The 14,376-nt window shown below is 39.2% G+C and overlaps 1 protein-coding gene and 1 pseudogene across 10 annotated transcripts in view; both read right to left on the bottom strand.

Annotated features, from left to right (window-relative positions):
• The window catches only part of LOC309842069 (myomegalin-like), a 51,783-nt gene that overhangs the window by 26,517 nt on the left and 10,890 nt on the right, over positions 1–14,376 (bottom strand). The gene's annotated exons all lie outside the window — the stretch shown is intronic.
• LOC309842234 (acylphosphatase-1 pseudogene) lies at positions 4,507–5,310 on the bottom strand (annotated as a pseudogene). The gene has a single exon. The product of its transcript is annotated as an acylphosphatase-1 pseudogene (transcript).

The following is a 14,376-nucleotide window of genomic DNA, read 5'->3' as shown; positions in this document are numbered from 1 at the left end:
GCATAATGATGTCTTACTTTCCACTCCATAATAATTAATATATCTCAATGCAATGCTGAATTTCCTTCCCTTGCAGTAGGAAAACCTGTAGGAGTTTCATTTAGCAAAAAGTCATTTTAGCCTTCCAAACTCCCTACTTCACTCAACTTATACTGTTTAAAAAAAATCTCAATCAACATTATACTCTGCTAATGTCTGTTTTGCATTTCATTCTGCCTCTACAAGTTACTTTTCATCTTGTCAAAGTCCTTAAAATAATTTATCTTTTTGAATATGAATACTCAATGTGGTGCTGATTTATACATCTACTAGATTTATTTATCCTTTCAATCAGGTCTCACCAGTTGCCTAGGCTGCCAAAAAGCCTGTGACAGAGGCCAGTAAAATCCAGTTGATAGAATGGAGGGGATGGATAGTTTGGTCACAGCAGCTGAGACTGTGAAGAGAATCACAAACATAAAAGCCTTGCTTCCCACTTCCTGGGGCTCCATTTCACTGGTGTGCTGGTAAGTGTTTAAAAAGTATTCTAGGGGGGCGCCTGGGTGGCTCAGTGGGTTAAAGCCTCTGCCTTCAATTCAGGTCATGATCCCGGGGTCCTGGGAAAGAGCCCCGCATCGGGCTCTCTGCTCTGCAGGGAGCCTGCTTCCTCCTCTCTCTCTGCCTGCCTCTCTGCCTACTTGTGCTCTCTGTCAAATAAATAAATAAAATCTTTTAAAAAAAAAGTATTCTAGGGGATAAAACTCTGATTTGTAGCATTTGCCTATCTCTGTGGAGCAAATACTGTCTTCATGGTCAATTTTAAGCTACCTATCAGACATCACTGAATATAGAGTTGGGATATGATATAGTATATATCATATAGCTATATACCATATTTGTGTGTGTGTGTATATATACATACATATATATATAATATCCACTATATAAGTATAACAGATGTACCACCTTACATCCATTAGGATGGTTACTATTTAAAAAATCCAAATAACAAAAAACAAGTGTTGTCAAGGATGTATAGAAATTGGAACACTTGTGTGCTGTTGAGAATGTAAAATGGTGTGGCCCCTATGGAAAACTATATAGCAGTTCCTCAAAAAATTAAAAATAGAATTACCACACAATCCAGCAATTCTACTTTTGGGTATATACCCAAAAGAACCGAAAGGAGGGACTCAGAGATATTGTACACCCATGTTCCTGGCAACACTGTTTCCTTTAACTAACCAATTGTAGCACAGTTAACCACAATTTAAAAAACATGCAATACACATGAATAACCTCAAGAGCATAGATAATAGTAAAAAGTAAATTAATTAGGAAGTGATGTGTATGGGTATTTGTTATTTTGTTTATTTGTTTGTTTATTTATTAAAAGATTTTATTTATTTATTTGACAGAGATCACAAGCAGGCAGAGAGGCAGGCAGAGAGAAAGAGGGAAGCAGGCTCTTGGCTGAGCAGAGAGCCCCAGATCATGACCTGAGCTGAAGGCAGAGGCTTAACCCACTGAGCCACCCCGGCATCCCTGATGTAATTTATTTAATTGTTAAATTGATATACTTTAATTTTTAATAATGGTGAATTCCTGTGTGTTCCACAGTCAGCTCTGAGAGCCGGTGCTACCTGCCTGTACTACTGACAGAGTCCTGTCTAGGACTGAAGAGGCTACGACTTGGGTGGGATGCCCTGGTTAACTGTCTCTGTGGCTCTGCTCTCAGGCTTGGAGAGGCCAGTAGTAGGACCTGTTGGTGTGACCATGGCCATCTCCACACATCCTTCAAAGGATTTGGAAGAAGATGAAGAAAGGTAGTTTGAAAAACTAATTTTGAAAGTTGTTACTGCTGCCTTATCCTTCCCTAACTCCTAATGAACTCCTAATGATACTGCTGTGTGGTATTGGACTGTAAGCCAGCACAACCTCTTTGGAAAGATTTTGAAGAGTTCTTCATAAAGTTATATATACACCTATCCTATGACACAGCAATAGTACTCCTATTTATTTCCCTAGAGAAATGAATGTATATATCCAAAAAGATTTCTATGAAATGATTATAGCAGTGTTATTCATACTAGGCAGAAACTAGGAACAACCCAAATGTCTATCAGCAGGGGAACCGACAAATTTTTCTATTCTATGGACTTCTATTGAATAAATAGTATGAATAAATCCCTCCAAAACCGTATGTTCAGCAAAGGATGGCTCTGCAAAAGGACGATTTTGAGTATCTAAAACAGCTTTAAAGAAAAGGTTTATTCATTTATTTGAGAGAGTGAGCAGGGGAGGAGCAGAGGGATAGGGAGAGAGAGAGAGAGAGAGAATCATAATCAGGTTCCAGAGCCTGATGCGGGGCTCAGTCTTACAACCCTGAGATTATGACCTGAGCAGAAATCAAGAGTCAGATGCTTAACCGACTGGGCCACCCAGGTGCCCCTAAAACATAGCTGTTTTAATGTTCCTATGAGTTACTCATGTATGATTCCAGTTACCTAAAGTCCCAAAACTTGTAGAACAGGCAAAACTAAGTTGTAGTCTAGAAATCAGAAGAGTGGTAGCTTCTTTGAGGTATTTTGAGTAGTAATTTACGTGAGGAAAATTTAATGAGTTGATGTTCTGTAAAGTTTGGTCTGGCTAATGGTTACAAGGGTGCACACATTTGTCAAGATTCATCCAATTGTATACTTTACATAGGTGCATTGTTTGTAAATTATATAATAGTAACATATTGTTAGCATAAGAACAAGATTATCTTTTTTACATTGTTGAAATTACACAAAAATAATTGTTTAGCTTTTAGTTACCTCCTGACACAAAATTTTTTTTTAGTTTCATGTCTTCTGTAAAATCTAAACAAAAGGGCGCCTGGGTGGCTCAGTGGGTTAAGCCGCTGCCTTCGGCTCAGGTCATGATCTCAGAGTCCTGGGATCGAGTCCCGCATCGGGCTCTCTGCTCAGCAGAGAGCCTGCTTCCCTCTCTCTCTCTGCCTGCCTCTCCATCTACTTGTGATTTCTCTCTGTCAAATAAATAAATAAAATCTTAAAAAAAAATCTTTAAAAAAAAAAATCTAAACAAAAGACTCTAATATAATGATCTCAGGGTTCTGGGATCAAGTCTCACATTGGGCTCTCTGCTCAGCAGGGAGCCTGCTTCCCTCTATCTCTCTCTCTCTGCCTGCCTCTCCATCTACTTGTGATCTCTCTCTGTCAAATAAATAAATAAAGTCAGGGTCCTGGGATCGAGTCCCGCATCGGGCTCTCTGCTCGGCGGGGAGCCTGCTTCCCCCCACCCCTCTCTGCCTGCCTCTCCATCTACTTGTGATCTCTCTCTGTCAAATAAATAAATAAAATTAAAAAAAAAAATAAATAAATAAAGTCTTAAAAAAAATTAGAACTTTCATATTTCCTAGACTATGTTAGTGTTAGAGTAGGCAGTTAAGTTAGGTTCTAACAGGATAGCTAGAGCCCAGCAGAGAGTAGTAAGTCATGGCCAGCTATCAGGAAAGTCAGAGGCCTGTCCTGGCAGCAGGCCACAGAAACTGGATCAAACCAGAATGAAGATGGTTGGTGCCATGACAGGAAACCCCTGACCAAATAAGGATGAAAAGATGAGAAACCCTGCTTCGAAGAAATCCCCACCCCAAGTAATGAATATTCCATTCCTTACTTAACAACTGTCAATAAAAGATTGAAACCCAACCTTGGAGTGCATAGCTAGAGCACTCTCCCTCTCTCTCCTTCCCTCTCCCTCTCTTTCTCTCTAGCTCACCAGCTCTCCTATCCTGAGAGCATATCTTTTAGTTTAATAAACTTTCTTGCTGGTGTTACTTACTCTTCCGCTATGTTGCATGTCTGTCCTTGAATTCTTTCTTGGGACAAGACCAAGCACCTTCAGCAACATCTTTGGGACAGACTGGGTCAACCCAAGGCTCCCAGGGTCTCCCCAGTAAACTTGGCAACACTAGGACTTTACTGATAATTCCATTTGCCCTCCTGTTGTCATTAATTTTATTTCAAATATATGTAAACCACACAGACATTATAATTATTGCTTGGGACAGTAATATTTATTTGATTTATTTAATAAATAAATATTAACACATATTTAACATATCCAGTATAACAAATATTATCAACAAATATATTAACATAATTATTATCCAATTATCAATAATTACTTAATAATTAATAAATATATTAGCATATAATATCATCACATATTTAACATATCCATTGCTCTTCATTCCTTTTTTCATTTCCATTTTCCCTTGGGATCACTTCTGCCTAAGGAACTATCTTTTGTATTTCCTTTTCTGAAGGTATTCTGCTTATCTGGAAAGGCCTTTATTTCACCTTCACTTTGAAAGATATTTTGTCAGGGATTAAATGTGGATCAAAACGATAGTACTTTAGCCTTTTAATAATGAATATAACATGTCTTGTTTTTTTTTCCAGATGTTCCTATAACTTTTCGGTTTGCCTTTGATTAAAGAGAACAAAACAAGTTCTCTTGTTTTTTTTTTAAGGTTCTAATGCATTTTTATTTATTTAGAATTGTGTAGAGTTGGTCATCTATCATACATATAATATAAAGTAAAATTCAAATATCTGATACTAACATAACTTACTGACCAAATCTAATACTGAACACAGACTAGATCTATATTAACAATAAAAACAAAACCAGTGAGTTTATCTTAGAAAATTTAAATTCAAGCCATTATTTCACAATCTGGAAATCTGAGTAATCCAACTTTACTATGACTTTCTTATTCCTGAAGTCTGCTCTGTCGATGTGTGATTTGGGACTTCCTTTTGTCTCAAGCCATTCCTGCATATGACGCACTTTGGAGATGGGACCTTGCAACTGTCCTTGCACGGTGCCCTCCTCAGTGTTCTGGACCCAGCCAACTAATCCCAGCTTTTTTCCCTCAGCCTGAGTGTACTTGCGGAAAAACACCCCTTGGACCTTCCCAAAAATTTCATAATCCACTGATATCAGGGTGTCCCCCTCTGCCATGTTCAAGCCCACACCTGGGGCCCGTACCACGCAGCCGAGCGAGCTAAGAAAGGCTATCAGCAGGCCCACTCCCGCTAAGCTGGCGGACACCGGAATCCGGCGGCAGGATGACTCCGACGCACATCTAGGGGCTCCGACTTTTGCCAGAGAAGGGCACACCCCAGGGTCTGGGAGCATCGTTCTCAGAAAAATACAAGTTCTTTGATGAAGCCCCAGAAAGCCTCTCCCGCCCCCTCTCCCGTTCCCCAAGGGCAGGGCGGGACCGAGCTGCAGAGTTGGCGGGACACCGTGTCAAGTGACACTCAAAGTCCTGCCTTCCTTCCTTTACATTTTATTTATTTACTTGACAGAGAGAGAGGGAACACAAGCAGGGGAGTGGGAGAGGGAAGAGCAGGAGCTCCATCCCAAGACCATGACCTGAGCTGAAGGCAGGTGCCTCACTGAGCCACCCAGGCATCCCAGTTATTCTGCTTTTCAGTCTTGTTTGAAATTGATAGAATTTCTTGTACATTTGGTTTGATAGCTCATCAGTTATTTTTTAATCAACCATCACATTTATAAAACTGATTTTAATCCAATTTCCATCTCCTAATGGAAATACAGGTACATTAGCTTTTTAAAAACATGTGTACTTTTTAAAAACTCTCCTCTTTGAAGTTCCCTTCCTTTTAGCTCTTTACACATACTTCAACTAGATATTTTATACTTATTTTTCAATTACTAATTCCTCTTCAACTGGGTCCAAACTGCTGTTAAAACCATATGTTGTGGGGCGCCTGGGTGCTCAGTCAGTTGAGTATCTGCCTTCAGCTCAGGTCATGATCCCGGGATCCTGGGATCAAGTCCCATGGCTCTCTGCTCTGCGGGGAGTTGGTCTCTTCCTCTCCCTTTACCCCTCCCCCTGCTTGTGCTCTCTCTTTCTCTCACTCTCTTTCTCAAATAAATAAAGTCTTTTTAAAAAACAAAACGAAAAACAAAAAAACCCCATATGTTGCTTTTTAAAAATTAGTTATCACATATTTCTGTTCTAGGGTTTCCATGAGTTTTCAATAGATTCCTAAACTCCAGTGTAAATTTCCATCTTGTCATCTATGTCCTTGAACAGCTATATTTTAGTGTTCCTATCTTAGAAGTCCAGGAGCTCAGTCATGTAGTGAGTCAGTTTCTATTGTTTGTTTGTTTTTCCCTCTCTTGCTCTTATTAGTTTGTATCATTGGAAAATGTCATTGATGATGGGCTTGATGTGTGAAAAACTATGGAGGCTTTGGATAATGTTATCTTTTGGGAGGGACAGAGAGGCAGATCACCTCAATCCATCTCATGGTTGAGCTGTTTTAGTTTGTACTGATTGGAAGTCTCAGTCTAATCTGGTTTTGCCTGCATTCTTAGCCAGTAGGTCTTTAGGGCTGTTGTCTGAGTGGTACCTTCTCTATGGAGGGTCCTGAACATCTACTTATATCGATATCCTCTGCATCATGGTAGCACTGAAACTGCTTTTCTTTCAGTCCTACTCAGTTTGCCTTCATAGCTTCTTCCCTGCAGGTAGCTGAATTTGCAAATGCCTTGAGGGTGTGAACGTTAGAAAAGGAAAACCTCAAGATTTAGCCTCCCAGAACAGAGAGATTGTCAGGGGGAGATGTCACACCCTACTACATTGCAGACCCAAGAGGAGGAAAAAGAGACCTTGCAAGCAAGGGAATGTTACTTTACTCTTCCTGCAGGAGGAAGACAGGCTTTCCTCCTGCCCCAGCAATAGCCCAGCCAATGAGGAACAGTCACAACGCAGCAATGAAAAGCCACTATTCTTTGAACTCCCAGTTTATTGCAGTAGTAGACCTTTTGTTTAGAACACCTACCCAGCTTCCCCTTTTACTTTATAAAAGAACTTTCTGCTCCTTTTTTGGTGGGAGTTTCCAGTGGTTTTGCTATAGCTTGCTTGTGGGTTACAACTTTCTTCTATTTTCCAATAAACATCTTTTGTCGGTAAGATAACTGGCAGTTTTATTTTTAAGGTTAACAAGGGCAAAAGCTTTACCAAGCATCCAGCTCACATCCCTGGGCGCTACAGGGTCTTGGCTCCTCAAGTCACAATGCCAGGACAGCCCCCACAAGTCTTCCCAGCACCTCCACTATGCTTCCCCTCATGGGTTACTATATATATATATAATTATTTTTTATTTATTTTATTTATATTTATTATTTTTATTTTATTATTTTATTTTTTATTGTATATTATATATATATATATATATATATATATATATATATATATATATTTAAAGATTTTATTTATTTATTTGACAGACAGAGATCACAAGCAGGCAGAGAGAGAGAGAGGGAAGGGAAGCAGGTTCCCCGCCAAGCGGAGAGCCCGATGCGGGGCTTGATACCAGGACCCTGAGATCATGACCCGAGCCGAACGCAGAGGCTTTAACCCACTGAGCCACCCAGGCGCCCCAATATATATATATTTTTAAAGATTTTATTTATTTGGGGCGCCTGGGTGGCTCAGTGGGTTAAGCCACTGCCTTCGGCTCGGGTCATGATCTCAGGGTCCTGGGATCGAGTCCCGCGTCGGGCTCTCTGCTCGGCGGGGAGCCTGCTTCCCTCTCTCTCTCTCTGCCTGCCTCTCCATCTACTTGTGATTTCTCTCTGTCAAATAAATAAATCTTTAAAAAAAAAAAAAAGATTTTATTTATTTGACAGAGACAGAGAGAATATAAGCGGGCGGTGGGGGTGGGAAAGGGTGAAGCAGTCTTCCCGCCAAGCAGAGAGCACAATGTGGGGCACGATCCCAGGAGCCTGGGATCATGACCTGAGCTGAAGGCAGCCGCCCAACAACTGAGCCACCCAGGCGCCCCCATCATGGATTATTTAAAGTCTGCTTTTTTTTTCTGATTCTTAGTAGCTGCCTTCTCCCCAGCTTCTCAGTCTCTGATTCCTGCCCAGGCCAATGTCCTGACGGGAAAAAGCAGAAAATTAATTTTGCTCCAATGAGCACCTCTCTCTCCTTTTTTCCTCTCTTGTTGGCTCTATGTGTCCGAGCTGCACTGGTGGTCTTCCAAAGACTTCAAACAATTCCTTTAAACCAGATTTTATCTACTTTTTGCAGTGTATGGGCTGGTTTGCTACACATACTCCTTATCACTGAGGAAATCTACAAATTCTAAGTAAATTAAATGTTCCTACTTCCATTTCTTAAAAACAACAAAAATAGATTACTGGTATGTACTTGGACTTTAATCTTAAAGTATTCAGGGTAAGTCTGTTATAGTAACGTAACAAAATATTTAAAAAAGAAGTTAAATTGTAAATGTAAACTGGCATAAAGTATAAAAGTTAAAGCTCATCGCAGCATTTCAAAGTAAATATTATCTCTATTGTTATAGAGGAGGAAGCTGAAATATGAAAAAAACCCCAGATTTGACTGGCAGGCCAGAGCTAATGGAAGAGGCAAGATCAAACCAAAGTCTATTGGATGTCAAAGCCCCCAAACTCATGTTCAGTGATATTTAAAATAGATGTTGGAAAATAATTTTTAAAAAATGTAAAGCAAAACAACTTTCATTCTATTAAATCTAAGATTCTATTTGTTAAAAGATGTACAATAAAGAAAAAAAAACTACACATTAAAAAAAATAAAATAGATGTTGGATTACAGTGCATGACCACACTGAAATGAGCTTTCACAGTTGGAGAGGAAGAGGAGAGAATATTTCCCATCACTCTTTGGTAGGGACCCTTCAGTGGTCTTTGCTGGGGAGGCAGAGGGGCTAGCATTGAAGCAGAACTCCAGTCTCCACAAGCATTCCTTGGAGCAGGGAATCTTTAGAACCCCTGCAGCAACACTGGGGCTGGAATGATCAATCCAAGACCCTGGTCATGCCAGGTTTACCACTGCCCTGCAGTAGCCAAGGCATGGAATTGTTCTTCTTTACCAGCTTAGGGAAAGCAGGAAAGTTTCTCTCAACGCTGCTGATTCTAGGGATGAACTAAATCAACTAAAATGAGTTTAAGAGGGAGTAGGAAGTCAGGACTTAGAAATAAAAAAATCTTATGTACAACTGACTAATGAGCTGGGTCTGCATTTTCCAATATGGTGACCACTAGAAACATAGGAATTGAACATTTGAAATGTGGCTAGTGCCGAGAAACTGAATTTTATTTAGTTAACAATAATTAATTTAAATTTAAATAGCCACATGTGGCTAGTGGCTATAGTATAGGACAGCACTGGTTACAGAATAATCATTTTACCATAAAATCATTTGCTTTATTTCCCTGTAGCAAGAAACAGATTTAATAAGATCTCACACTCCAGAACAATTCTGAATGGCTTTCTCCACTTACCTTGATGCATCTGAATGTCAGTTCAGCCCCAGGGGCCATCTTCTCTGCTGCCTCTGCTTCCTCATCAGAGCCACACACCCACCCCAAGGGAATGGGAGCCCCAGCCAGTCCTGCCCTCTCACAGATGGAGTCTCAGTCCCTTGCTGGTCCCAGGTTCTACACAGGTGGTGGCTTCACACCTTCCTGCCAACTAACTGAGTTACATTGCTCCAGCAACTGTGTTGGCCCAAGTGTGAGGTGGTGGTCATTGCAGTTTTCCTGTTTTTGAAGGCCCCTGGGAAAAGAGAGTGCAAATCCAGGCTCTGGTTGGTGGGAGTCCACATAAAACTAGGTAATCTATGCTAATTAGGGGACTTAGGAGTAAGATAGTCTTGTCAGCCATTGTGGATCAGTGGTAGATTTTTTTTGTCCCACCCCCAGGACACTGGATTTGATTCCCCAGAAGAGTGTTTACTGAATTTTGCAAAGCTAATCTATTGCACAGATAAGATTGCAGTATAAAAATGGAAGTTAAAGAAATAATGTTTTTAGAGGACAGAGGAGCATGAAGCTTTGTGGGAGGACCTGAATGGTGACAGAGAAGTAAACTTCAACAGGAGCCAAAGGGCTGAGCCCAGGGAAGCTCTAGCACCTCAGGGCCTTTGACTCTACTTGATATTTCCTCTTCATTGCTCAAGTTCCTCCTGAGAGCAAGAGTATCCCCGAGCAAAGCAAAAGCAAAATGGGTTATTGTTGACTCAATTTCTTTTTTCTATTATTATTTATTTGACCGACAGAGATCACACGTAGGCAGAGAGGCAGGCAGAGAGAGAGAGGAAAGCAGGCTCCCTGTGGAGCAGAGAGCCCGATGCGGGGCTCGATCCCAGAACCCCAAGATCATGACCTGAGCCGAAGGCAGCGGCTTAACCCACTGAGCCACCCAGGCGCCCCTGTTGATTCAATTTCTTTAAGAGATACATGTTTGTTCAGATTATTTCTCCTTGTATAAATTGGGTAGATTATGTCTTTCAAGGCACTGGTCCATTTCACCTGAGTTATCACATTTGTGGCTATAGTTTTTCATAATATTCCTTTATTATCTTTTAATGTCCAAGGGATCAGGACTGATGGCCTCTTTCATTTCTTAGATTAGTAATTTGTGCCTTTTTTTCATTGATTAGAGGTTTATTAATTTTATTGATCTTTTCAAAGAGTCAGCTTTTGGCTTTGTTGTTTTTCCCTACTATTTTCCTGTTTTCAATTTCATTGACTTCTCCTTTATTTCATTATTCATTATTCATTTTTCATTCATTCATCATTCATCATTCATTATTCATTATTATTTCATTTCTTCTGCTTACCTACAATTTAATTTGTTCTTCTTCCTCTAGTTTCCTAAGGTGAACCTACTTTGCATCCTAGCCTAGGCTTTCCAAGGAGAATAAATTTCATTATCAGTTTTGCAAACTTTAGCTAACTGCGGCCTTTTGGTTATTTTTACTCAGTTATAGGAAATGTAAAGTACACTGTGCAGTTAAGAGTTCCTTTATTAATGTAAACTTACCTGAGTAACCACCACCTGGACTAAGGTGTATTACATTTGCAGACTCTGGAAAGCTTCCTCATGCCTCTTCCCAGGCAACATTCCACAGAGTTAGCCTTCCTTAAATTTCTATTACCATTTAGTTTTGCTTTTTCTTTGCCTTCACATAAATGGAATCAGAAAGTAAATACTAGCGGGTTGTGTGTGTGTGTGCACACGTGGGAGGTAATCTGCCTTTATTCACTCTAAACTATGGTATAGATTTATTCATATTATTTTCACTGTTGTGTGTATTCCATCATATGATTATATCACAATATATTTAGTCTGCTCTTGTTGCACATTTGATTTGTTTCCAGATTAGAGTCATTTGGAACAAAGCAATGATAAACATTATTTACATGCTTTTTGGTGAACATACGCATACCTTTCTCTAAAGCAGTGTTCTCCATATACTAGCTAAAAGTAATTTTATATTTTCTAATAGCCACATTAAAAAAATAAAAATAAGTGAAATATATTTTTTTAAATTTTATTTATTTATTTGACAGATAGAGATTACAAGTAGGCAGAGAGGCAGTCAGAGAGAGGAGGAAGCAGGCTCCCTGCTGAGCAGAGAACCCGATACGGGGCTCGATCCCAGGACCCTGGGATCATGACCTGAGCCAAAGGCAGAGGCTTTAACCCACTGAGCCACCCAGGCACCCCATGTGAAATAATTTTTAAAATACTTTATTTATTAGAGAGAGAAAGAGCGAGAGCATAAGTTGGGGAGGGACAGAGTGAGGGAGAGGGAGAAGCAGCCTCCCCACTGAGCAGGGAGCCTGACACAGGGCTCCATTCCAGGACTCTGGGATCGTGACCTGAGTCAAAGGCAGATGCTTAACCACCTGAGCCACTCAGGCACCACTAAGTGAGATAATTTTAATAATATATTTTATTTAGCTAGATATATTAAAAAAAATCCCATTTCAACATGTGACACTAACCATAATGTTCAACAGCTATATGTGACTAGTGACAATCAGGTCAGCAGCATGGTTCCAGGCTATTTAGATAAAATTTGAATTGTTGGGTCATAGGATATATACATATATGCCTATTTCCCTACCTATATTTATATCTATTTCTATATTTATATTTATATTTACAGCCACTTTTTTTTTAATGAGATTTTGAACAGAGGGCCCAACATGGGGCTCGATCCCAGGACCCTGGGATCATGACCTGAGCTGAAGGCAGAGGCTTTAATCCACTGAGCCACCCAGGTGCCCCTACAGCCACTTTTTAAAATGATTTTATTTATTTGAGAGAGAGGGAGAGAGTATAAGAGGGGAGTGGTTAGAGAGAGAAGCAGACTCCCCACTGAGCAGGGAGCTCAGAAGTAGGACTAGATCCAGGGACTCCAGGATCATGACCTGAGCCCAAGGCAGTTGCTTAACCAACTGAGCCACCTAGGCACCCCTAGTTGTAGTAGCAGTTACTTTTAGTAGTGTCAAATAATTTTCCAAAATTGTTATACTAAATTAATTTCCACCCAAAGTGAATGAGATAATTATGAGTACATAATTCACTCTCATAAGCTGCTGATCTTTAAACAAAGCCTTTCTTCAAGAAATTATATTAAAACAAAACAGGTGAGAGGGGAGAAAGAAAACAGAGAATAATGAATTTCTCTCTCTTTCCCCTTCTTTCTGTTTTGTTCATAAGCTGATATTCTGAAATCTGTAAAAGGACAAGCTAAGTAGTCTGTCCTGGGAGCAATTTCTCTGGGTCATGAAGGAAACCAATTTCAGTGATTTGGAGGTTTTCTGAATAGAATTGAAAGTTTAGCTAAAAACTGCACATGATAAGTTATCTCTTCCAGTGTCCATCCATTGAAGCCAGATTTGTACTTTTTCCTTTTCAGAATTTTTAAGCTGTCAGTGTTTGGTCAAAATTTTGCTTCAAATGGAGCCAATTTGACCATGAGAGCCTCAGTCTCTTTTTGATACATCCATTGTGTATTATCACAGGATATGCAAATCATATGTTGTAGTTTAAGAACAACAAGCCAGAATAGAAATTTGCATACACTACAAACTGGTGAAATTCAGAATCTTGGATCACATCCTTATCATGTTAGTTTCTTAATAAGATATGAGCAATTGCCTTTTTCCTTTCTTTTCTTTTCTTTTTTTTTGGTAGTAGTAGGAGCAATAGTTAGAATGGTCATATGACTATGGTCCAAGCAGCATTTTGATGTAAACAGGGAAGGTAATTTGATTACTCAAAAAGAATAATGTCAGGGAATCACACAGAAAAAGCACAAAGTAATTACCTATGAAAATTGGAAGGAGTCAAATACTCTCTGAAAATCTAAACATAAATAGTAACATTTTTTCTTTGGTTGAAGTACTTAATTTCTGCTATTTTCAATTTATATAAGTGATTATTAGTATCCATAAACCAATCTGGGAAGTACCTCCTTTGAATTGTTAGAGACCTATCTATGCCCTCCAGAAGAAAACAAATTATTGCAATTACTTTCCTTAGAAAACAATTTACAACTATACAATGGAAAAAGCTCCTAAAACTACTGGGCATTTGAAAAGAACTAATTATAGAAAGTAATAACACCAATAAAAGGAAAAAAGGCAATGGTATTTATTAAAAATGCTTATTATGAGGAACATAAAAGGAAATAACTATGTACCACTAAGTGTTTGGAGAAGACACTCTGCTGGAAATCTGAGTAATTTTGTGATAGCCTTTTCAGTGCGGTAGGGCCTTCTCAGTCTTTTGCCTTATGGTCACTGAATTTTATCGGTTTTTAAAAATCCATTTTAAGAGGATTTTTTCTTCTTTTAATAAAAGGATGAACTAGTTAACAGTTCTGGAAATTATTAAATCTTGTTTATATAACTGTCAGAAGCCCTATTTGTCGACTTAATTGCCTAATTTCAATGACATAAATAGCCTTTTCCTCCTTTCTTTAGCCTGATTTAAACAGTTGTGAAATTATTCTATCATTTGGTAACTTCAGTATAAACTACAAAAACAGGCTAATGGATACCAGAAATTCAGTTTCATTTCTTTTCCATACTCCCCATTATGTAGAGCAATTTATTAAAGTCAAGAGACTTAAGGGAGAATCACCGTGTGTTGAGATAATTCTTGGTATAGAAAGTATTCCACTTTTGGGTCCACAGAATTTGGATCAGATGTGAACAAATTCTCAACACTGCAGACTCAAACACGAGAAAATAACCAAAAACCTCAGGATAAAGGCCCAATCACAGAAGATTCGCAGATTAGATTATATCTGTCATCTACCATCCAACAGAGAATAAATCCTTGTGAACCACCACCCAGCAGAGATCATCTCTCAATGTGCATTTCATCAAAGCAAAACCAGAATTCCACACTGATACCACTGATGGGAAAAAATAATTGACAGTGTATAAATGAGAAAGACGACGACTTATCTAAGAATTACACATAGTATGTAA

This window comes from Mustela nivalis, assembly GCF_964662115.1.
Source record: "Mustela nivalis genome assembly, chromosome: 10".
NCBI lineage: Eukaryota > Metazoa > Chordata > Mammalia > Carnivora > Mustelidae > Mustela > Mustela nivalis.
This window is presented reverse-complemented; position numbering and strand designations above follow the sequence as displayed.